The sequence below is a fragment of the Chelonia mydas genome, chromosome 27, assembly GCF_015237465.2.
Source record: "Chelonia mydas isolate rCheMyd1 chromosome 27, rCheMyd1.pri.v2, whole genome shotgun sequence".
In the NCBI taxonomy this organism is placed as follows: Eukaryota; Metazoa; Chordata; order Testudines; family Cheloniidae; genus Chelonia; species Chelonia mydas.
This window is the reverse complement of record NC_057860.1, coordinates 3,035,362-3,059,913: the sequence shown is the minus strand read 5'-3', so window position 1 is coordinate 3,059,913 and position 24,552 is coordinate 3,035,362. Positions and strand designations below refer to the sequence as shown.

Sequence of the window (24,552 nt, the reverse complement as noted above, 5' to 3'; positions counted from 1 at the left end):
GGGCTGCTCCTGGGTTTATACTCCTCCCCGGCCTGCCCACCCAGTTGGATACATGCTGCAGCCAACACCTGCATTGCTGCGGCCAGCTGGCAACAGTGCATCCCCCATGTGGCTTCTGCTGGCTGTGGGAGGCAGATTTGGCCAAGCTATGCGTGCACCCCTGTGCCTGCTCATTCAAAAAGCCACCAGGTGGCAGCAAAGAGACAGGGCTTGAGGAGTCTCAGGACTTCTTAAAATTGCCCACGTTTCACCAAAAGAAAGGAATTTTTAGCCCCAAAAGTCGCATGTTGCTGAGTCAAGATTTTTGTTGCCTCAGCCTTTCAAAAGTAGGCCAGCTGGTGCAAAATTGCCAAGGAGAACAGTCTGCTTTCATTCTGCCACTTGCTCCACTGACAGGAAAGACAAAATCTGTGCCGTTGATTTCAAGGCCTGTGTGTTCAAACCTGGCTGATGATCCATGTGATGGTGAAACAATCTCCATCTGGGTATAAAAGTTAGTGCCGTTGTAACGCCGACAGACCCCAGTTGTCAGCAGGCAGAAGCGAACCTGGGATCTCTGGAGCTTAGTGCATGAGCCTCCACTGCATGAGTGAAAAGCCAACTGCCTGTTAGCTAAGGCTGAGAGCAGACTCATTCATTGCTTTCTAAGTGGTCTTGGTGCCACTAGATGGGACAGAACACCACACCCAGGAGGTGTGTGGATTACACAGTGACCCTGGAGTGACTTGGAATTATCCCGTATTGCAAAGTAAGGTGTTTAGAAGTGAGCTGGGTGGTGGAGCTAGTGTCTGTTGGGTTTTCATGATCTGTATCTGGTTAATGGAAGCTGTTCCTTTAAGAACAGGGCATAAGAACAGAAGATGGACCTTGGGGTGAGTTTGTTGTCAGTTTGTTTGTTGTTGTGAGCTTGCTTGCCTCCCGTGTGCCTGCTTGACTGAAGTTTATAGTGTGATCTGTTTGGGGGGCTGTGCGCTGAGCCTAGCAGCCTGTTAGACAAGGCTGAGTGCTTCCCAAGGTGGCTCTAGCCTGCCATCCTTTGATCCTAGTTCCTTTAGGGACGGGGCGGGGGGCTGGTAAGGGGGGTAGAGAGCAACAGAATGGTGTAACCCTGCACCACCATACTGAGGAACCATCGGTCCGATGTTGTAGACGCCCATGCAGGGAGGAAGGAAGAAAGGCGGTTGGCAAACAGAGGGTTGGAAGGATCCAAGGAACAGTCTGGTAGGTCGCCCTCGGGTGTACCCTCAAAACGGGTGCTTGCTCATCTGCTTACTGCGGGTTGAGACCGACTGGGATGTAGATGGGGGTTGGTGGCCAGGGTGTCTCTTTTAGCCCCTGGATTTTTTGTGGGGAGGCTCCTGGCGAGGGTGGCTCCCCTGGTTCTGAGGCTGCTGTGGCTTAAACCGCTTGCAGGAAGGGCCGGGGATGTACAGGCCCAGTGTTGTCAGGGTCGTGCCAGAATCTTTCAGGCCATGGAGTTTATTGTCTGTCTGTTCTGCGAACCCGTGCCTGTCAAAAGGGAGGTCTTGCATTGACTGCTGAGCCTCTGAGGAAAGATCAGAGAGGAGCAGCCAAGAAGCCCTGAACAGCAAGATGGCTGATGTTATGGTACGGGCGGTGGTGGCCGCCGTGTCTGACGCCACCTGGAGAGTTGCTGTAGCTGCTGTTGAGCCCTCATCCGGGATCTCCCAGAACTCATTCCTCAGGAGGGGCGCTCTCAAACTTGGTCATGGCCTGCCACATATCAAAATCATAGCGGCCTAGTAGGGCCAGATGGTTGGCCACCTGCAACTGTAGACTGGAGGACAAATAAACTTTATGCCCAAACAAGTCTCGTCTCCTTGAGTCTTTATTCTTGGGGATAGCCCCTAGTTGACCCTGTCTCTCCCTGTGGTTGACCGCCTCTACCACTAGGGAATTGGGAGCTGGGTGGGTGTAAAGGTACTCATGACCCTTGGCTGGCACAAAGTACTTGAGCTCCGCCCTCTTGGAGATTGGAGGCAAGGAGGATGGGGGTTCCCAGAACGCATTTGTAATTTCCGCAACGCCTTCATGTAGGGGCATGGGGCTGGCTGGGGCTACAGGGCAGAGAACATCAAAGAGGGAGGCTGCAGGCTCCTCTAACTCCTCCACCTGGAGGCCCAGGTTGGTGGCAACCCTCTTTAACAGCTCCTGATGCACCTTAGCATCATCCTGGGGAACCGGTGGAGGGGGCCCCACTATAGTCTCATCTGGTGATGAGGAGGAGGATGCCAGTACCAAGGGGTCCTCCGCAACCGGAGGTGGTCTGGCGGCTTGCTCGCCCACTTCCTCCTGTGCCTGGGGGGGGCCTGCAGCTGAGGTCTCTTGAACAGGTGGGAGGCGGGAGAGGGCGGTAGCCAGCCTCTCTGAAGCTCCGGATACCGAGCAGGTGGCCTGGGAGGGCTGAGTGAATCCCCATGGGTTCCATGGGTACCATTGTAGCGGCCACGAAGTCTGAGGCCAGGGGGCCAGCTGCGGTGCTGTCGACCTAGTCTGCACTGTAGGTCGTGGAGCTTGTCCCGCAGCTAGGGAACCTCACTCCGAACCTGAGCCACAGCCTGAGCAGTCACTCCCCTGCGACCAAGACAGGGCTGAGTGGCGGCTCTGTCCCAGTCGGTACCGGTCGCTCCTCCTGGAGTTGGAACTGGCTGACCTCAAGGAGCACCTGGATCGGGGCCTCGGCACCTGGCAGCACTCGGCAGATCCGTGACAGCCCCGGGCTGGCAACTGCTATGCCTCACGCTCAGGGCTGGATTACCCAATAGGCAGACTAAGCACATGCTTAGGGCACCAGCAAAGCAGGGGGCACCAAAAAAAGATTTTTTTTGGAAAAAAATTGATATTTGATATTTCAAAAAAAGCAGCGAAGTAGTCATCATGGGAAAAATCAGAACTTTGTTAGACTTCCTTACACTCCACTACACACTCAGAGACTGACCCTTCTTCTATTGGTGAAACAAACACCATTCCATGTGGATGTGTCAGAGACTGTAACTGATCATCCTACTCCTGGTGGTAAAACAGACATTGTTCTAGAAGGTGTGGATGTGTCAGAGACTGAACCTGCTCATGCTGTAAATAATAGGAGAAAAGATCCTGGTATGTGGGTTGATTTCAGTACTGATGATGTAGCTTACTGGATAGATCGTGGACCAAATGACTGTCAACACCACACTGGGCCATTTGAGAAATCACATCGGACTTTTACCAATGGCAAACAAACAAGATATAGTCCACAAAATATTTTTTGGCGTGAAAGCGAATGGTGAGAAATACACTCGAGAATGGCTACTGTATTCACCATCAACAGGGTCTGTGTACTGTTTTGTTTGCAAACTTTTGCATATAAACCTTCAACATCCCGGTTTGCTGCAGATGGATTTAGTGACTGGCAGAATACTGTTTTAATTGAACAACATGAAAATAGCACTACTCACAGAGATTCAATGTTGACATGTTTAAATCGAAGACGGGGCTTTGGATTGACACAAAAATTGGAAGAACAAATTAAAGGGGAGCGTGAATACTGGCAACATGTCTTGCAGCGTGTTATAGCTGTTATTCAAACATTAGCTGAACGTGGTCTGCCTTTCCGGGAATCAAATGACACATTCGGATCATTGCAGAATGGAAATTTCTTGGGATTGTTGGAGCTTGTGGCTCAGTTTGACCTATTTTTAGCAGGCCGTATCTCAAAATATGGGAATGCTGGCAAAGGTAACCCATCATATTTATCCAAGACAATATGTGATGAACTCCTTGGTCTAATGAGTCACAAAGTTCGTTCAGCTATTGTGGATGAAATAAGTACTGCTGGGTACTTCAGTTTATCTGTCGACCCTACACCTGATCTTCCACATATTGATCAATTGAGTATTGTACTAAGATGTGTCTCCCACAGATGGAAAACCAGTTGAATGATTTATAACATTCCTCAATTTGAAAAGCCACACTGGTGAAGAAATGGCAAATCAAGTACTGCGTTATCTGTGCCATGTTTGCAAAATAGATTTCTCAAAGTGCAGAGGTCAGTCTTATGACAATGCTGCCAACATGTCAGGGCGTTAGCAAGGAATGCTGAAGAAGCTTTTAGAACAGAACAAATATGCCATATTCATTCCATGTGCTGCACACTCTCTCAATCTTGTTGGCCGCGGTGCTGTCGATTGTTGTCCGGTGGCAGTAAGTTTTTTCTCAACAGTCCAGTTGCTTTATACATTTTTCTCTGCCTCAACACACCGATGGGCAGTTCTTAAAACATATTTAGGCAATGATCGTGTGTTGAAATCTCTTTCAAGTACTCGCTGGGAGGCACATGCAGTGGCAACAAGTGCAATTCTGGAGTCCTACTCAAAGATTGTGGATGCATTAGAAAGTATAGCTGAAGACCAATCACAAAAAGGAGAAACTAGACGAGAGGCAGAAAACATTGCAAACAAGATGCAAGAACTAGAGTTTGTATTCATGTTGACTATGTGGAATGAAATTCTACAACACTTTTACCACACAAGTCAAGCTCTCCAAGAAAAATCAATCATTAGCAGACCACTTACACACTTTGAGGAATGATTTTGAAAGATTTGAAGACATATCAAAAGGTATCTTGCCTGATACTAACTACAAAGAAGCCCAGTCCTGCAAGCAAATCAGGAAAAAACAAGCAAATGACAGCAGTGCAACAGAAACAGCATTGAATCCTAGAGACAAATTTCGCATATCTACTTACTACGCTATAATTGATACACTTGAAGCTCATATGAAGAGGAGAGGTGACGTGTACAAAGTAGTATCAAGTAGATTTTCTTTTCTAATTGATATGGACTTATCTGATGAACAATATTCACAAGATTCCCAAAAGCTAGTTGACTCATACACTGTTGACTTGAACATGAATCTCTGTGGAGAAGTACGGCAGTTCCACTGTTATATGCACACAAAGTTTAATGAAACAGGAAAAATGAAATTCAGTCACATTGATCTTCATGGCACAATACTGAAAGATGGAATACAATGTGTATTTCCAAATGTAGAGATCACACGACGTATTTTTCTAAGATCGATGATTACTAACTGCTCCTCGGAACGCTCTTTTTCTCAGCTGAAAAGAATAAAAAACCCTCAGAAAACAACGTGTCAGGACAGACTTGATTTACTTTCCCTAGCGTGTATGGAAGCGGACATGCTTCGTCGAGTCCGCTTCGATGAACTTATCCAGAATTTTGCAATCAGAAAATCTAGAAAGAAGCTATTTTAATTTCAGCATACATGTAAGTTTTGTGTCATTTCAAAAAATAAAATTTTATTTTACGGTATAGTATTGTTTTTATTTTTAATTACATATGGAGGGGGCACCATAATCTTTTCAGTGCCTAGGGCCTCTAAAGGTCTTAATCTGGCCCTGCTCACGCTTAATGAACAGTACCAGGATATGGAGTGGAACTGGGAACCAGAGCGGGCTTGGCGTCGTGAAGATGCAGCCGCACACGGTGATGCCACCCTGGGGGATCAGCGATGGTCTGGGGAACAGTACCGTCAGTCCCTCGACCTGTCCCTGGAGTGGTTCCGGTGCTGCGGAGATTCCGGGTGCCAACTCCGAAACTCCAGCCAGGAGGCACGTGCCTCCAGAGGTCTGTGCCTGGTCACCGACAAGCCATGCCTTGAGACCTCTCTGCCCTTGTCCGAGGTCTGGAGACTGGATGGGGCTGCAAAGCTTCTGCCTATCATGGTCAGAAGCATGTTGGCTGCGAGAGGGTGACTGTTGGTGGGACATCCCCCACAATGGGGAGCATTGCCGTAGAGGTGGAGACTGTGGTGGTCCAAACACAGTTTTACACTGGGACCCCACAGGGGCAGGAGGGGGCAGCACCGGTAGGGGCATAATCTCTTGCGTCGCTTTTAGGGCCTCCGGCGTGGACGGCACCTGGAGCTGACAAGGACCTCTGTCGCTATTCGGGGTAGCCAGCAGGGAGCAGGCTGGGCTACACCACTTGACCTGAGCTGGGGCCCAAGATCCTGAAGGGGGTGAAGAGGTGCCCGAGACAGGGCCTTGATCCACCCCAGACTTGTCCTTTCCCTTGCGGGAAGCTGGAGACCTTCCTCACCCCATCTTCCTGGGCTTCTTGGCTGGAGCCACGGAAGCGGACCGGTGCTGCACAGACGGTACCAGCGGAACGCTGCGCAACGAAGTGATGGTGCTCAGCACCAAATCGGAATGCTGCTCTGGTATCGGGGTAAGGGCAGACTCCATAAGGAGCACTTTCAAGTGAATGTCACGCTTCTTCTTCATCCTGGGCCCAAGCACTGTAAACAACTGTTATGTGGATGCCCCGTCCCGAGGCAAAGTCCCATTCGGGACCTACTAAGTCTCTGACTAACAAATAGGGAAACTAAAACTAGAGGGAAACTATATACAATAATATACAAGAGGTAAATGGGTTCGTACGAACGAGAAGCAACAGCGCTAGCTGAAGCAGCAACAGTTCCATGCACTGTCCTGGCAGCAAAAAGGAACTGAGGGTGAAGGGGGCTGGCGGCGCCCTATATGCCACGGCATATGCGTGCCACTCCAGGGGGCACCAGAGCTGGTACCCTACGGATACTACTGAGGGAAAAATTTCTGGCGCCGGTGAATGTGGCGAGCACACACACCTATGTTGAATGGACATGAGCAATCACTCGAAGAAGAAGTGGAAGTTAAATAAATAGAAAGGAGCATAAACTCTGGCAAATGAAGTGTAAAAATATAATTAGGAAGGCAAAAAAGAATTTGAAGAACAGCTAGCCAAAGACTCAAACAAATAGCAAAAAAATTCATCAGAACAGGAAGCCTGCTAAACAATCAGTGGGGCCACTGGAGGATCGAGGTGCTAAAGGAGCACTCAAGGACAATAAGGCCATTGTGGCATAACTAAATGAATTCTTTGCATCGGTCTTCACGGCTGAGGATGTGAGGGAGATTCCCAAACCTGAGCCATTCTTTTTAGGTGACAAATCTGAGGAACTGTCCCAGATTGAGGTGTCATTAGAGGAGGTTTTGGAACAAATTGATAGACTAAACAGTAATAAGTCACCAGGACCAGAGGGTATTCACCCAAGACATCTGAAGGAACTCAAATGTGAAATTGCAGAACTACTAACTGTAGTTTGTAACCTATCATTTAAATCAGCTTCTGTACCCAATGACTGGAGGATAGCTAATGTGACACCAATTTTTAAAAGGGACTCCAGAGACGATCCCAGCAATTACAGGCCAGTAAGCTTGACTTCAGTACTGGCAAACTGGTTGAAACGATAGTAAAGAACACAATTGTCAGACACACAGATGAATATAATTTGTTGGGAAGAGTCAACATGGTTTTTGTAAAGGGAAATCATGCCTCACCAATCTACTAGAATTCTTTGAGGGGTTCAGGAAGCATGTGGACAAGGGGGATCCAGTGGATATAGTGTACTTATATTTTCAGAAAGCCTTTCTTAAGGTCCCTCACCAAAGGTTCTTAAGCAAAGTAAGCTGTCATGGGATAAGAGGGAAGGTCCTCTCATGGATTGGTAACTGGTTAAAAGATAGGAAACAGGATAGGAATAAATGGTCAGTTTTCAGAATCACCTTTGTCACCTTTATCAGGCTTGTCCTCGTCCATCCCTTCACAAACACAAGTCGATGCCATACCATTCTATTTGTTGTGAGCACATTCAGTAAATGATCACGGAGCAATATCTTACATATTCGCCTTTCCATTGCTCTCTGGGTGACAGCTCATTTTTCTTCCTCCGCTTTCGTCTTTGGCCAGCTTTCTGCTCCGTATATCATTGCTGGCAGAACAGTGGAGTTAAACAGTGCTTTCCTTTTCTTCATGGGCAGTTCATCATCCATTAGAGACGTCTTTATTTTGTTGAAACTTGCCCACCTCGCCTTTCGCCTCCTACTGCATTCCCCTTCGCATGAGTTGTCTCTGCTCAGCTGCTGATCCAGGTAAATATATTTGTCGACCTCTCGATTTCTTTCCTGTTTACAGTAATGATTCCTTCTGCACAATGCTCATTCTGCATCCACTTCGTCTTCGACGTGTTCACTTCCAACCCGATATCATGTGAAAGTGTTTGCAGTTGCTGCAATTTGTTCTCATAGACTCATAGATATTAAGGTCAGAAGGGACCATTATGATCATCTAGTCTGACCTCCTGCACAATGCAGGCCACAGAATCTCACCCACCCACTCCTCCAATAAACCTCTCACCTATGTCTGAGCTATTGAAGTCCTCAACTCATGGTTTAAAGACTCCAGCTCTGCTGCGTCCTTTGACAGTATTACACAGTCATCAATGAAGAGAAGATGTGTTAACTGTTCTCCGTCAATTCTGATTCCTTCTTCCTAGTTCAATTTCTTGAACAGCAACTCCTGTACTGCTGCAAACAGCTTTGGTGAGATTGTGTCGCCTTGTCTGACGCCTCTGCATTTAGTAATAATGCAGGGGACACTGAATAATATTATCTCTGTCGAGCAATTTGCAGTTAATTTCTTCCAGCAGGTTGATGTATCTCAGGTCGATTCTGATTTCATTGCGCGCGTTGAGTACAACGTTAATCTCTACCAAGTCAAATGCCTTTTTATAGTTGACAAATGCAATACACAATGGTACTTTGTATTCCTTGCATTTTTCGATGAACTGCCGAACTAAGTGAATGTGATCAATTGTTGAATACCCTGAGTGGAAACCAGCTTGTTCTCTGCTTTCGTGCATTTCAAGATCCTTCTTAATCAGATTGAGTATGACATGGTTGAAGACTTTATACACTTGTGAGAGGAGTGTGATCAAATGGCAGTTGCTCAGTTCTTCTGGATCGCCTTTCTTCATTAATAGTATTGTTTTTGATTTCTTCCATGCATCTTGAACACACTTGCTATTGATATAGATGGTGAACCGTTGCACCAATGCTTTGAAGAGAGTATCTTCCTCTGCTTTGAGATATTCCGGTCAAACATCATCCACTCCCGGACTCTTCCCTGTCTTTATGTTACGAACTGCTTATTCAATATCTTCCCACATAACGTCAGAACTTCTTCTATAACCTGCTGCCTTGATGGTGTATGATGGACATTGACATGTGAGGAGTAGAGGTCATTGTGGAATTTTGTACATATTTTTTTCATCTTGTTCCTTTCTGATGTCCTTTCACCATTTTCATCTTTCAGCACTGCTGGGATAATCTGTTCTTTTCAACCGCCTCTCTGAATTTCATCTTTCTAAAGTCTTTGTAGTCTTTTTTGATCTTCACATGAATTTCTTTGCACAGTGGTCTTATTCTTCACCCATTTTTCCTTCTAATTTCATGTGCGCCCGCCTCACCATCAGATTCACAGTTTCCTCGCTGATCGTCTGCTTGTGTCCCAGCATTTTCAATGCCATTGCCTTCTTAGCTGCTGAGATTATCTGTGAGATGAAACTCTTCGTAGTCCTCATCGATGTCCCTGTTGACCTTATACTCGAGGTCCATTTCACTCACTTCCTGTGCAAATGCCTCTTCGTTGAACAGCCATTTTTGCTTCGGTTTCTGGCTTCTCTTAACTCGGTCTTCGTAGACATTGTCAACGCATAGTTTTGAGCACAACATACGATGGTCTGAGCCTGTGAAAATATCCTATTGTTGCTACATCGTTGAAGATTCTTCTGGTATCTGTCATTACATAATCAATCTGATTCAGTGTGACTCCATGAAGGCTTTTCCATGTCCACTGCCAATGCTGGTCTTTTTGAAATATCATGCTCATTATGTGGAGATGGTTTGCCTCTGTGAATGCAACCAGATGTGCTCCATTAGTAGGTGGAAAGGAGAGTGAAAAAGAAAAGTACATGAGAAAATTTGGTAAAGGTGTATGTTTTCAGAATGCAAAGAGGTAAATAGTGGTGTCCCTGAGGGGTCTGTACGGGGACCAGTCCTATTCAACATATTCATAAATGATCTGGAAAAAGGGATAAAAAGTGAGGTGGCAAAATTTGCAGATGATACAAAACTACTCAAGATAGTTAAGTCCCAGGCAGACTGCAAAGAGCTACAAAAGGATCTCTTAAAACTGGGTGACTGGGCACAAAATGGCAGATGAAATTCACTGTTGATAAATTCAAAGTAATGCACATTGGAAAACATAATCCCAGTTGTACATATAAAATGATGGGGTCTAAATTAGCTGTTACCACTCAAGAAAGAGATCTTGGAGTTATTGTGGATAGTTCTCTGAAAACATCCACTCAATGTGCAACGGCAGTCAAAAGAGCAAACAGAATGTCAGGAATCATTAAGAAAGGGATAGATAATAAGACAGAAAATATCATATTGCCTCTGTATAAATCCATGGTACACCTACGTATTGAATACTGTGTGCAGATGTGGTTGCCCCATCTCAAAAAAGATATATTGGAATTGGAAAAGGTTCAGAAAAGGGCAACAACAACGATTAGGGGTATGGAATGGCTTCCATATTAGGAGAGATTAATAAGACTTGGACTTTTCAGCTTGGAAAAGAGATGACTACGGAGGAATATGATAGAGGTCTATGAAATCATGACTGGTGTGGAGAAAGGAAATAAAGAATTGTTATTTATGGGCATCTGTGACACCCCCTCTACTGTCTCATCGTCACTGCTTGAACCCAGAGCCTTCAGTCCCCTCTACTAGTTGTTGAGCCACAGGACTAGCTGTATTAGCTAGCACTAAGAGAAGTCTGTTATCCCAGATGGGGAATGGGTGCTGAGTTTGTGGAGTGGCTGGGGGCAGGGAGCCCGGCCTGACCCTCTCTTTCTCTCCCACCCCCAGAGTTGAGGGAGCTTCTGCCCCATGAGATGGAAATGGACTCTTGGGGCAACGTGCTGGATTGGAGGTGCCAGGCTAGCTCTCTTTCTTACCCCCCGCCCCCGGCTACACCTGCTCTTCCAGGGCAGAATCTGCTGCTCTTGCTCTAGGTGGTGATGTGAGCTCAGCCTCCGGAGAGTCGTGATTTTGGCAGGCTGCCAACATTCCCCTGACAATACAAGCCGCAGACATGGAATGGCAATTTTTTAATACTTTACACCTTGGCCAAATCTGACTGGAATTTCACGGGACTTCTGTAGCCCGAGGGGATTCCCCCTGCGAATATCAGGGGCCTGTTGCAAACACTGGAGGAGTGAGATCCTCTCAAAGAAAAGTCACAAGAATCCCTTGCAGCAGACAGTGGTTAGTGCCTCTTGTAACAACATGGAGGCAAATCTACAACATATGCTTGATAGCGGTAGTACAAGAAGGGGTAGGTTCCGTTCCCTGCACTGGCCTTACCTTCGGTGTGAATCACTTCCCCTCTAACCCTTTGCCTGGTTAGATCATGGGCTTTCTGAGGCAGGGACTGTCTGTTAGGATGTGTTTATACATCACCTTGCACAATAGGGACCAATCCAGACTGGGGCTTCTAGGTGCTCCCATAATACAAATTCTAAATGATATTAGCCAGGGATACAACACAGCAGCTGTTTGGCTAAACACAGCCCTTGGGGCTTGAGTTCTGCAGACCTTTAATGGAGCAAAGCTCCCCCTGAAATCCAAGAAGTGAGCACGTCACCATGCCAGGAATAATTTGGCCCTTTAGAGTTTATTTCTGGCTGCTGGCCAGACAGATCCACACCTCAGCAAGAAGAGATTGTCTCTGGAAGACCTTAGAGACACTGCAAGCAGGAGTTTATCTCGATCCCCCAAAGAAGCCCCCACCTCTGAGAGGGATGGTTCTGAGCTGGTTTGTGCGGGGGCTGCTGAGGTGACGGGTGTCGCTAGCTGTTTATCAGCTCTGAACGTGTAAAAATTTCATAACTATAGAGGAAGCGTGGGGGGGCGGGGGCCTTCGGCTAGGGGAACAATCGGCTGAAAGAGATAGCTGTCTGGGCTCCAGGGTGGGTCCCCAGGGGAAGGGATGCGGAGGTTTGTCCTAGATTTGTGGGGGGTTTTGCCTGAGATCTGAATGTATAATTGTGGGAGGAGACGAGAGAAAATGAGCTGAAGCCTCCTAACGCAGAGGCTGGTCCTTATGAGTAAAGGGCCACATGTCTCCTTTTATCACTGGCCATAATTCCCTCCTTGGCTCAAAGGCGGCTGTGAAAAGAGCAGGACTGGTTCAAACTTCCTTGTGGTCTCCGTGGCAACCATCCCTGCAGGAGCCTTTTCTTCCTTTCCCCCTTTCCTCTTTTGTTGTTGTTGTTGTGTCATTAAAACTTCCCTCCCCAAAGGCCAGGATTGAATCCCTACCCAGCGGCTTCCCACCCGCTGCCTCAGCCCTTCTGTCTGCCTCCTGCCCAGCTCACTCCTTTCCAGAGCAGCTGCCCTTGCTGAAGTCTCTAGTGGCCACTCCCAGGATAGTGGGGATGGAAGCAAAGACTTGATGGGTTTTTTTTGGGGGGGGGTGTCTTATTTCCAGCCCCCACAGGTCCTTCTTTCTCAGTCTACCCCATAGACTGGCCTCAAGCATTCAGGTCTTTTAAAGTCCCAGGATAAAGTTGTCTGCACACATCCTGCTCCCGCCCAAAAGCCCTGAAAAGCCACTCAGTGCAGCTTGTTACATTTATAACCAGATGGGCCCAACCCAAAACTTGGATGTGTACAATCTAAAGCTGTGATCCTGGCCCAGCGTGGGTCCATCTCTCTCTACAAAGGGCCAAAGCCAGTAGTGAGTCTGTGTTACCTTAAGGGGTCCTAAACTGGCCACCTTCTGGGACCCTCAAGATGTAACCCAGCAATTCTGTCTCCCTTAGACTCACCTTGGAATTTGGCCCAACAGCTTTACAGTGGCCAGCCCAAACATACCCCAGCGCTTGGGACTCCTGAACTGAGATGCAGAGTGTTTTCTCAGAAGAGAAGTCACTGGCAATCACACACATGGCTCATGCTGTTGCCCTCACATGCAGACCAACAGGGCAAAATTTCAAAAGAGCTTATGGCCAAATTTTGAAAATTCTGGCCATAAGGGCCCGATTCCCCACTGTCCTGTAGCTTGGATCATTGCCTATGCTGGTGCAGTGTGTGTGAATTGCTACCAGATCAGAATGGCCACAGTTTCACACCCATTTGCACTCAAGATGGATGTAGATGACAACACAAGATGCAAGGAAGCATAGTCTCTGGTCCATTATCCTTTACATGTGGTATGATCACTAGTACACCAAGTGCCCTTACTGGGAGCCATCTAACAGGGGAAGTTAGTGAAAAGGCTAAATGCGCCTAATCCTGAGCAGTGCTGAGCATCCTGATTTCCCAGAAGAGCACATCCTGAGGAGTGGCAAGGCAAGCTTCTTCTTCACTGTCTCACCAATATGGCACTACCTTGACCTTGAGGGTAAATTCCGTCTTCAGGCTCCTTCGGTCCTTTTCCTCCCTGCTGGGACTGCCAGTGAGAAGCCTTTTTGGATATGTCTACAAAGCCTAGCGAGCCTGGTACTGTGTGACCTGCACCTGCAGATTTGGTGTTTCCAAGCCCATGCTTGAGTGTCCACACTGCATGGGAAACCCAAGCCTTACGACCTTGCTGGCACATCCATATTGCAATACACAAAGCCGAGTCAGAACTTCAGCTTCTCTGAGTGTAACCCACACACTTCCTGGGAGTGGTGTTCTGTCTCACCTCGTGGCACGGAGACCACTTAGAGAGAGAGATTAATGAGTTTGCTCTACAGCCTTAGCTAAGAGCCAGTTGGTTTTTAGCTCATGCAGTAGAGGCTCAGACACTAAGCTCCAGAGATCCCCGGTTCAATCCTGCCCGCCGATGACCGGCGTTACATAAGCACATACCATAATATCCCAGGACTCCTAGCACCCTTCCCAGCTGAAACAATTCCATGGCTTCGTTCACAGTGGGTTGAGGGTGAACTTGTCTGTCTGTCCCATAGGAGTTGATCAGAAGTGTTTTTGGTGGTTTTTGCCTGCCAGTAAATCAAGCTGAACCATTTTGTGTCGGCACACTCCCAGCAGCCTGAGCCTCAACATGGATCCTGACCCAGTGGAAGACTTCCAATTCATGGTGTCAGTCCTATTTCAGGAATCAGAAATAGCACCTGGGAGATGCTGGTGGACATTTTGGTGGCAGTTTGTGATCTGCCAAAAGGGGTTGCTGATATGTCAGTCACAACCCAGCTGATGCCAGTGGTCTTAGCTGTAGATTCCCTATGTGCAGACCAGCACTTCTGGTACAGGGCCACAAACACAGACATGGGATGACCAACTGTGGCTCCAGAACTTTCACATGGAGAAAGCAGATGTTCCTGGTGCTTTGTAATTAGCTTGCTTGTATCCTACAGTGCCAGGATGCCAGGGATGAGGGGTTTGGGGTGCAGGTGTGGGCTCCGCGCTGGGACAGGGGTTGGGATATGGGGGGATGAGGGCTCTGGCTGGGGGTGTGGGCTCTGGGATGGGGCCAGGGATGAGGGGTTTGCAGTGTGGGAGGGGACTCCGGGCTGGGACAGGGGGTTGGGGTGCAGAGGCGGGGGTGAGGGCTCCAGATGGGGGTGGGGCTAGGGATGAGGGGTTTGCAGTGTGGGAGGGGACTCCAGGCTGGGACAGGGGGTTGGGGTGCAGAGGCGGGGGTGAGGGCTCCAGATGGGGGTGGGGCTAGGGATGAGGGGTTTGCAGTGTGGGAGGGGACTCCGGGCTGGGACAGGGGGTTGGGGTGCAGGGGGGGTGCGGGGTCCTGGCGGCACTTACTGCGGCTCTGAGGAAGCGGCTGCCCGGTCCCGGCGGCCTCTAGGCAGAGGCGCAGCCATGAGGCTGTGTGGGCTGCCTTCACCCCAGCAGGCACCATCCCCTGCAGCTCCCATTGGTCATAGTTCCCAGCCATGGGAGCTGCTGTTGTCCCTGTGACATTCTATCGCTTGGGGCAGCATCCTGTAACGCCCGTATTCCTCATCTGTATATAATTGTGATATTACATGTAAAACAGGCCACGTGAGGTAACAGGGAAAGGTTATGAACGGCTGAAACCCACGGTTCTGTCTAGATATGTGTGTCTTTAGTGCATATGAAGTTGTGAGATTGTGTGGTATGGGTGTCATTAAAACATGCTGTGAGTTGGGGAATCAGCCAGATATTGGCTCCCCAGAGACAAGAACAAGGAAAGTCGCCAACGCGTGGGCGGGTGTCAAACAACCATCAACAGCCATTGTCCAGCCAGGGAGCTACGATGCAATGACTCACCTGCATGAGGCCACACCAGGAGAATTGCTCAACCTTGCCCAGAGACTCAGCAATGCCCCCAGACATGCCTGGACTTGTGTTCTCCAAGCACATGGACTAAGGGTATAAAACAGAACACAAAGGCCACATGCTTCACCTTTCTCCTTCACCCACCTATGCTGCAAGCAACAAAGACACTCTGGAGAGTCCAAGAGAGGGGCCTGACACAGGTTTAAGAGACAAACCTGTATATTAAGGACTGCAAAATCCAGTGGGATGAGAAAAACTGCTTAATCTAGATGTTGCCCAGTCTAATAGGGTTGAGAGGTTAGACGGCAAGCTTATATTTTATTTTATTTATCTTTACCAGTGAGTTTGTATGAAGTGTGTGGCAAATGTGCTCAGGTTTGCAAAGGCTGGTGTATATCCACTTTCCATTGATGAAGTGGTGAATCAGTTAATAAATTTGCACTTGAGCAGCACAAGACGGTGTATGCCTGAGGTACAGTGCTGGGAGCTGGGGGGATTTGGCTGGTGCCTTTTTCTGTGTGATTCGTGAGTGGCTCTAGGAGCATTCATGCAATCTAGCTGGGTGTGGGGCTCCACAAGTGCTGAGTGATAACAATGCCGGGAGGGGTTTGCTGCTTGTCACTAGCAAGGCATTATGAGAGACAGCCCAGGCTGGAGAGTAAAGGGGGCACAGTTCCAGGCTGCACCCCAGGGATCCCGTCACAGTCCCCTAATGTGAGATGCTGCCATATCATCTCTGAATAGGAGCTCTTCTCAACTGCTGTGACTCTGCTGTGAGCATAGGCATAGAGCCAATCCCAACTTGGTTTACTCTATCATTGGATCTGTCCATTTGTGGCATCCTCCCATAATTTCCTCTGAGCCCGGTGATCCCAGCAAGCCAGGGTAACAGCTGAGGGATTCGCAAAAAGAAAAGGAGTACTTGTGGCACCTTAGAGACTAACCAATTTATTTGAGCATAAGCTTTCGTGAGCTACAGCTCACTTCATCGGATGCATGCAATAAATTGGTTAGTCTCTAAGGTGCCACAAGTACTCCTTTTCTTTTTGCGAATACAGACTAGCACGGCTGTTACTCTGAAAGCTGAGGGATTGCAACCTCTGCCTGAAGAGCTGTCCCAATGTGTGGCACAAGACTCCAATAAGGGATGCCCAGTGACCAAAAGTAATTACCATTTGGCATCTGTTTGGTGGCCTATGTGAAATGAGTTTCATGGGTCTTAGCCCATTTCCAGTTGCACAGGTGCCCAGGTCATGAAGAGTATGTCTACGCAGCACACTGAGCTGGGCTCAGACTCAGGTTTAAGCCCAAACCCTGCTTCTGTCCATGCAGAAATCAGTCTGACTCAGGCCAGGAACCCCTCTGGACTCAGGCCCATGGGGATGATGGGTCAGAGCCCAAGTCCCACTGTGACACAGGTCAAAGCTGAGGCATTTTGCAATGTGGATGCAACTCAAGTCTGAGTCACCAGACTTAGGTCTGGAGAGTCCACCAACACTATCCCATAATCTCCTGGGACTGTGCTTCCCAGCCTGTCCCTCTCCAAACTTCCCACTTGCCTCACAGACATTGTGCAGAACACAGCAGGCCACAATAATGCTGACTGCACTGATGACTGGCATCCAAACAGTTTTGAAGGCAGTGCCAATGGGATTTCAGTCGGCCAAACGCACATTCCACCACCATCCTAAAACTACTGAAGTGTAGTTGAACCTGCTTTTGCCAGGTCCTCCGAAATCAGGGTACGGTTTCATAAGCCAATGGCAACAGAGGGTAATCGGGTTCCTCTGGAATAAAAATGGGGACAGTGACTCCATTTATAACAATGCCATTTGGTGGGAATAATGTCCCCGCTTGTCCATGAACGTAAAGTCCTGGTATTCAGGACACCCTGACACCACGCATCTTGAAAGTTCATCCCATGCTGGCTCCCAGGAATTTTCCCCGTGGCTGACCAGGGCCTGCATAAAGATGGTTTAGGTACCTTTTGTGGTTTAGGTACTTGTGCTCCTTGCAGAGGGCAAACTGTGGGCACATGAATCCTATCCGTGGCCCTAGCACCATGTGTAAAGCCCATTTTCTGAAACCCAGCAATTATTTCAGGAACTTTTGTAATGCCGATCACTTTTGGGTACACTACACTACTGATTGCCTCACAAACCTTTGCCATAACAACCCCCCCACTTGATTTGCCAGCTTCAAACTGGTTAGCCATGGCCCAAGAGCAGTCTGTAGTACCCAGCTTCCAGATGGCAATAGTGACTGCTGCTTCTGGCCTGGCACGGTCTATCTCATGTGGGTGTCCTGGCACCGCACACTTTGTATTCTGTGTTTTCATTGAAATTGATATATTTGAAAATATAGAAAAACATCCGAAAATATTTAATACATTTCAGTTGGTATTCTATTGTTTAACGGTGCGATTAATTGCAATTCATGTTTTTAATCGGGATTAATTTTTTTTAGTTAATCGCATGACTTTGTACAGCCCTAGTTGGGATTCGGCCTGGGTGAGCTGTGCCTTTACTGCCCTGCAGCTACACTGCGATGTGTACGCACACGGACTCGATGAGAACTCGCAGGGTACGTAACACCCCCCGGGGAATCACACCCCACGCTCAGACTGTAGACCTAGCCGGTCAGCAATGCACAGCTTCTGCAAAGACGGAACAGCGCTCTCATGCTGGGAAAAAGAACTTGTAAAACCACGTGTAAGAGCGCCATCTGGTGACTCCTGCTGTAGCAATGAAGTAGAGCACACTGCTTTCTCTTACACTGGTGTGACTCCACTGAATTCAGTGCGGTTACACTGGTGTAGCTGAGAGCAGAGTGGATCCCCCCATTCTCTGAAAAGTGCTTTGGGATCCTTCTGATGAAAGTTGCTATAAAAAGTGAAGGAATTATTATTAGACAATTAAACCTGAAGAAGAGCTCTGTATCAGCTCAAACGCTTGTCTCTCTTCAGTGGAAGTTGGTCCAGTAAAAGATATTACCTCACCCACCTTGTGTTGCCATTGGACAATCTGACATCTTTTGTAGCATGAGGATTATGGCCCCTATCGTCTGCTAAGAGTAGCAGCTTGTTGTTGCTTTATGTGTTTATATTACTGTAATTAGGAGGGAATTTTCTTAGTAAGTTAGTTTATTTGTTTGACTTCCTATGGTCTCTTCAAGATCTGTCTCTAATTCTCTGTGCTGGAGCAGAAGATCACAAAGCAAACCAGGCTTCAAACTGCTATGGGCTTTTACAATTGGAGCCCGATGGTTCTGAAAGAAGTAAAATAAGTGATGAGGTGAAGCAAGCACCCTGGTGACTCTTTTGGCCAGTGTTTCTGGTAGTTCCAGCTCAGCAGGCAGGCAGGATTTCCGGAGTGCAAGGTGTTTAATGCTTGGTGGTAGTAGCAGCCTCCAGTGTATCCGGTTCAGGTTTCTTCTCACATGACATGAAAGCGGTGGGTCCCTGGCTACAGAACAAGACTTAAATGTTTAAGAGGATCAAAAAGTCTGGAATGAGAGTGATACCAGCCCTCTCCACACCAAACTACACTAGCAAAAGTCATTTTCACAGCAAGAGACACGGAAGGCTCCAGAGCAAAGAGCTTGAAATGGGGCAGGATGCAAAACAAGAGAGAAGCACCTGGGAATTTTACTGAGACTGGCTAGACATGAAAGGTAGTTGGCAGGGATGGTATTAGGTCAGTATCAGTAGCTCCTGAATGTCAGCTGAATGCTACATAGGGCAGGAACTGTCTATTCAGTCTATGACTGTACAGTGCCTTGTGCAACATGGGTCTGATCTCTCACTGGAGCCTCTAAGTATTCCCATCATGTAACTAGTAAATAACAAGGATTGGAGATACCAATCAAGAGCGGGTGTTGCAGAGTCAGCTCCAGAAGCGGGTCTCTCCCTTATAAAGTGGTCCCCAGAATGAACTAGTTGGAGGACCAATCATCATTTGGTTATTTCGTCTGCCCTTGGAATACCCGGGCTGCAATACCAGATTCCACTAGGAACTTCAGTAAGAGGGATTGACATCTATTATTATTATTTGTAAGACAGAAGCACCTGGAGGCTCCAGCTGAGATCAGGGCCCCATTGTGCTGGGCACTGCACAGACCCACAATCAGAGACAGTCTCCGCTCCCAGAACCTCACAGTCTGAAGAGACAAGACAGGCAAAGGAGAGGTTATCATCCCAAAAATGACAGGCAGGGAACAGAAGCACAGAGATGTGATGGGACTTGCCCAAGATCACACAGAGAGAGCGCAGATCTTCTGAGTTGCAGTTTGTGTACAGTAATGTGGGCGTGGCTGCGGAGACCAAAGGGCAACCTCCATTGTGGAAGGGGGCATCGTTTAGACTGGGGAGGGCAGGTAACAGAGGTTGCAGTTCACAGCAGGCTCTGGTTTCAGTGTTATTTAATTCTTAAATAAATATTAAAATAATATAATTTTTAAATAAATCTCTTGTTGCTTTAATACAAAGTACAACAAACAATTAATGCATTGGCCACAAGACCATCTAAGACCTCTCATCCAAAACATGGTAAAAAGGAGCCTCAACCTCTGCACCTTTGAAAGTTGGGCAATGTCCTGGGTGAGTGGGAGTATGAGTGCTGGGAGAGGAGACAGAAGAGTGAGGGAAAAGGTTACTCCTGGGGGGAATTCTGTGCCAAAACATTAAAAATTCTGCACCAAAATATTCAAAATTCTGTGCACAATATTTTAAAATTCTGCAAAATTTTGCATATTTTATTTGTCAAAACAACACAATATAATCACCCCAGTTTCTATTATTTTGGTAATTTATTTCAGAATACCTGTCAAAAAGTATGCCTGTAACTATAGGCAACAAAAAAAGATTCAGGAAATGTTTTAGATAAATCAATTCCTTACTCGACATATTAATACGTATCTTTGAGTAATAATTCATTTAAACTACAATACAGAAATATATTTCCTGCACCTCTCAGAAGCAGTGCAAAAGCTTGGGGGACTCAGGGGTAATGGAGGAGCTGAGAGAGAGGGAAGTAATTGCTGGGAAGGAGCTAGGAGTGAACCTGGAGGGTTGTTGAGCGTGGGTGGGAGAAGTACGGAACAGTTTTTTGGGGGGTGAGAGATGGTTACGGAGTTGGGGAGCATCCACCATGCAGAGCCTGGATGACCCCTACCCTCTCCCATTCAGGCACATCTGTCCCTGTCCCCATGTGTCCCTGCACCCCCACTCAGCCACGCCTCTCCCCCATCCCTGTGTGTCCCTGCACCCCCTCCCCATCCCCATGTACCTCTCTCCCTGTCCCCATGTGTCTCTGCACCCCCCTCAGACATCCCTACCTCCATGCACCCCTTGCCCCCATTGTCCCTGCACCCACACTTAGCCATCCCGTTTGCATGTGGCCCTGCACCCCCACTCCCATTGAGCCCCCACCCCAGTCTGTCCCCCCTCACTAGCCCTTCTGAACCCCAAAATATGTGACCTCCCCAGCCAGCCCCATGTGCCCCACTCTGTCTATCCCTTCCACATCCCCATGCCACCTCACCTGCCGCTGGAGTCAGGCCCCTGAGGAACATAGCCTCTCCTCCTCAATATTGGCTGCTGACTGCTAAAGTCAGTGAGCCACAGCAGCCCCTGGTGGGTGAAAGGCATAATGTGGAGAAAAAACAAAATCTGCAGGGCACATGAATTCTGCACATGCACAGTGGTGCAGAACTCCCCCACGAGTGAAATATGCAGGGGATGGGGGAAGAATATATGTCAAAGGAGAGACCATCCATATTCATCAGAGAGAAAGAACTGATGTTCAGGGTCCATGCTAAGGTCAGGGTTTTCCATCATCATCTTCACAAAGTTCCTCAAATCTCAGACTAAGGCCCAGTTCTCCCCTCATTTACACCAGTGTAACTCAATTACCTTCTGTGGAGTTACTCCTGATTTACACCGGTGTGAGTGACATCAGAATCAGGCTCTCAGCTTTCCAGGAGAGGAAAAGGAAATTGTGCACATGAGCAACAAGGCGAAATAGCCCCAGAACATTCAGCTGACCAAGGTGGGAATGATCTTCCTAACTTGATGAGTATTTGTTACAGAAATTATATACAATAGCCTTCCACATCAGACAGCAGCTTGTGGACCAGGAATATAGATGCAGGCCCCTTGCTGTCTGACCTAACGGAGGTACCCAGGGCCCCATGCAACCTAACACATGGCAGATCAGTAAATATGGGCCCATGCAACCCAGCCCAAGACAGGAACTTATTTGTAGACCCCGCACAACCTTCACTAGAGTAAGGAACATGGGACATGGACTCCATGAACCTAAAACAAGAGAAGAACATGCCAATGGGCATCATGTAACTTGAATGTGAGTCAGAGGCAGCAGAGGCCAATCAAGACAGTCTGCCACCTCAGACAAAACTTCAGTGTGCTGCCCCCTCTCATTGGTCTAGATTTGGCCCAGCTGCCCCTCTGTCATGACAGAGGAGTGGCCCGGCCAAATTGGAGCGAGTGGCGTGATGACCCACTCATGAGGAAGGGGCATGTTCAGCCTGCACCACAACCCCCCTCTGTGGGAGATCAGTGGTGACGTGGCACAGCACTACGGCACACTCAGATCTTACTGTCCTCATGTGACCATGTAGCAGGGTAGCAAATTCTAACACTCTGAACAGGAAGGTCAGATTCCTCTGCTGAGACCCCCTCAGCTCATGTGGTAACACACCGCACTAAAATTCCACTCAGCTGCTGCTGGCTGGTGGGTCCTGTTAACCAACCAGCATATACAATGGAGGGAAAGGGGGTAGGAGAAGAGTTTCTCTGGAAGACAGAGGGAACTAGGAATCTAGGACAGAGGAGGTGCTGCAGGAAAATCCGAGAGACAGCTAAGCCCTGGGTGGAAGCTTAGGTGGAGGTTTATGCTGCTGTGGAAGAAACGCAGTCGTCACTCTTAGGTTGTTTGCAAGAAGTCAGAGACAGTTTATTCTCAAGCAGTTGCAATGGGGAGAGTGCGCACGGACAGGGATCCCCCTTCCTAGGCAGGTCTCTGCCAGATAAACAATTAGGGCAAGCATTTATACCTTTTGTTGCATACAATAATGATCAACAGCCGCATCTTGTTTATACATATTCCTTCCTGATATCTCACTTTTGAAAGCAGTTCCTGCTACAGTCTGCGTTCCATTCTTACCTAACACAAGGTCAAAACAGCATCTCTTACAGTTTTCCACTGGCTTCCCACTCGCTCAGGCCCTGCCTTAAAGTCTCACGTCATTAGAATTAGAAAAAAGAAAAGGAGGACTTGTGGCACCTTAGAGACTAACCAGTTTATTTGAGCATGAGCTTTCGTGAGCTACAGCTCACTTCATCGGATGCATGGGTTTCCACAGCATGCATCCGATGAAGTGAGCTGTAGCTCACGAAAGCTCATGCTCAAATAAACTGGTTAGTCTCTAAGGTGCCACAAGTCCTCCTTTTCTTTTTGCGAATACAGACTAACACGGCTGTTACTCTGAAACCTGTCATTAGAATTAGAGTTAGTCTGATTCTTGCTCTATTCCTAAGAAAACTAAGATGTCTGCGTTCAAATTCCCTTTATGCCTTTTTCCACTTCCACACTGCTGTTGTTTATAAGATAGCAGTAAAGCCATACCCCAGGAAGGGGCAGAGTTTGCTCTGTTGAGGACAGGTTAGGAACTCCGTATGGAGGAGGATCGTTGTGGCTGGTTAGAGATTTCTTGAGTAAGAAATTGCTTAAGGAATAAGGACTAAGATGCTAGCTGATTGGTGCCACAGTTCTGTCCTCTGACAGTGTATAATAGTCACTGCAAGCTCTTCGGCCTTCCCAGTGCAGCAGCCTGAGCATCCACATCTGAACCCCCTTCTCAGTGGTTGGATTCAGGTAACACCGGGCTTTATGGTACCGCTCGCCTCCGACAGACATTCCCAACACAGATGGCAGCCTTGTGTCCCCTGTCTCTCATACAGGCACGCTGGTCCCATGTTACAGAGTGCAGCTGTATGGATGCCATGTCATGCTGGCCTAGCCGCAGGAAGGACACCTGAGGGGAGTCTGTGGCTGTGCCATTCATTAGTGGGATAAGTTTCACAGCTGAGCCCATGTGTCCTCAGACACCTTTCCCCATGCCCTGTCTCCTCTCCCCTGTACCCTGGTGAATGAGAGAGCACAAAGGGGCTTGAGACTCTCTCCTGGTCAGTACAAAGGATATGCCTCAGACTCAGTGTTACTGGATGGAGTATCTCCTTGCACTTGCACCGAGCAGCCCTGCATGCCTGCATGCGAGGCCCTTATGGCACATACCCCTCTCCACTCCTGTCTGGCTACGGAGAGGGAGAGTCTGCTGAGAGGCTATTCCTTTGCTAGTTTCATCTTCCTCATGCTCTGATCTGCCTGGTTTGAGTCATTTGCACTGGCATTCAGTCAGCGTGCTCAAGCCGGATCAGTCCTTGGGGTAATTGCACTTCGGATAGTTTTAGCCCCTGGTGTCTAATGTTCAACTGGTTGACTGAGAAACTTCAAAACTGGAACAAGTCCAGGCAGACTCCAAAACTTCATCACCCTACCCAGGCAAATCCAGTGGCTGTTTCCACTTTGTCTCTCTCTGCCAGTAGGACTCTAAAGTATGAAAAAGAACCTAAAAGAAGGGAAGGAAAAGGACAGGAGGTTACCAGGGCTGCCAAACCTCTCAAGGTGAATGCATACATGTCCCTGTGATTGAAACTTCACTAATCCTTTGCTGGGCTGATGTTGGTATAAATTAGAGAGAAGCCCCAGGTGAATGCCAGGATCTACAAAGCCCTGATTTAAGGATGTTGAGCTGGATTCTCACCCAAAATTCTCAGTTCTAGAGATACACATTTATATGGACACTGCAAAGGTGAAACAGGGTTTTGAAACAATGAAACCCACTAGCTTCCTCAAATCACCCACTGGCTGGGCTGAATCAGCCAAACTGGAATGTGAGAGTCAATGCTTCCAAACTACAGTGCGCCATTTCATTCAAAAGACTGTTAATAAATATGACTGACAGCTTCTGACTGTTCTTGGGGTACCCTGGAGTCACCCTGTTACTCCCCTTGCCTCCAGCACGAGGGAGTCTTCCTTGTAGTAGCTGGATGTCAGCTCCCTAACACAACCAGACTTTCAGCCAATCAAGCACTTTCCTCCAGACTATGTCAACCTGTCTTTGCCTTGCAGGTCAACCATAGGTACAGCCCAATCCCCAAATCCCTCTGTGGTGTCCTCTGTGATATCTAGCCCCTAACATTAGCTACTCACAGAAATCCCAGATCCTTTGCCCCCATA

At 47.9% G+C, this 24,552-nt stretch overlaps 1 pseudogene; it reads right to left on the bottom strand.

Annotated features, from left to right (window-relative positions):
• Positions 1–1,695: 1,695 nt before the first annotated feature.
• LOC114021465 lies at positions 1,696–9,604 on the bottom strand (annotated as a pseudogene).
• Positions 9,605–24,552: the final 14,948 nt, after the last annotated feature.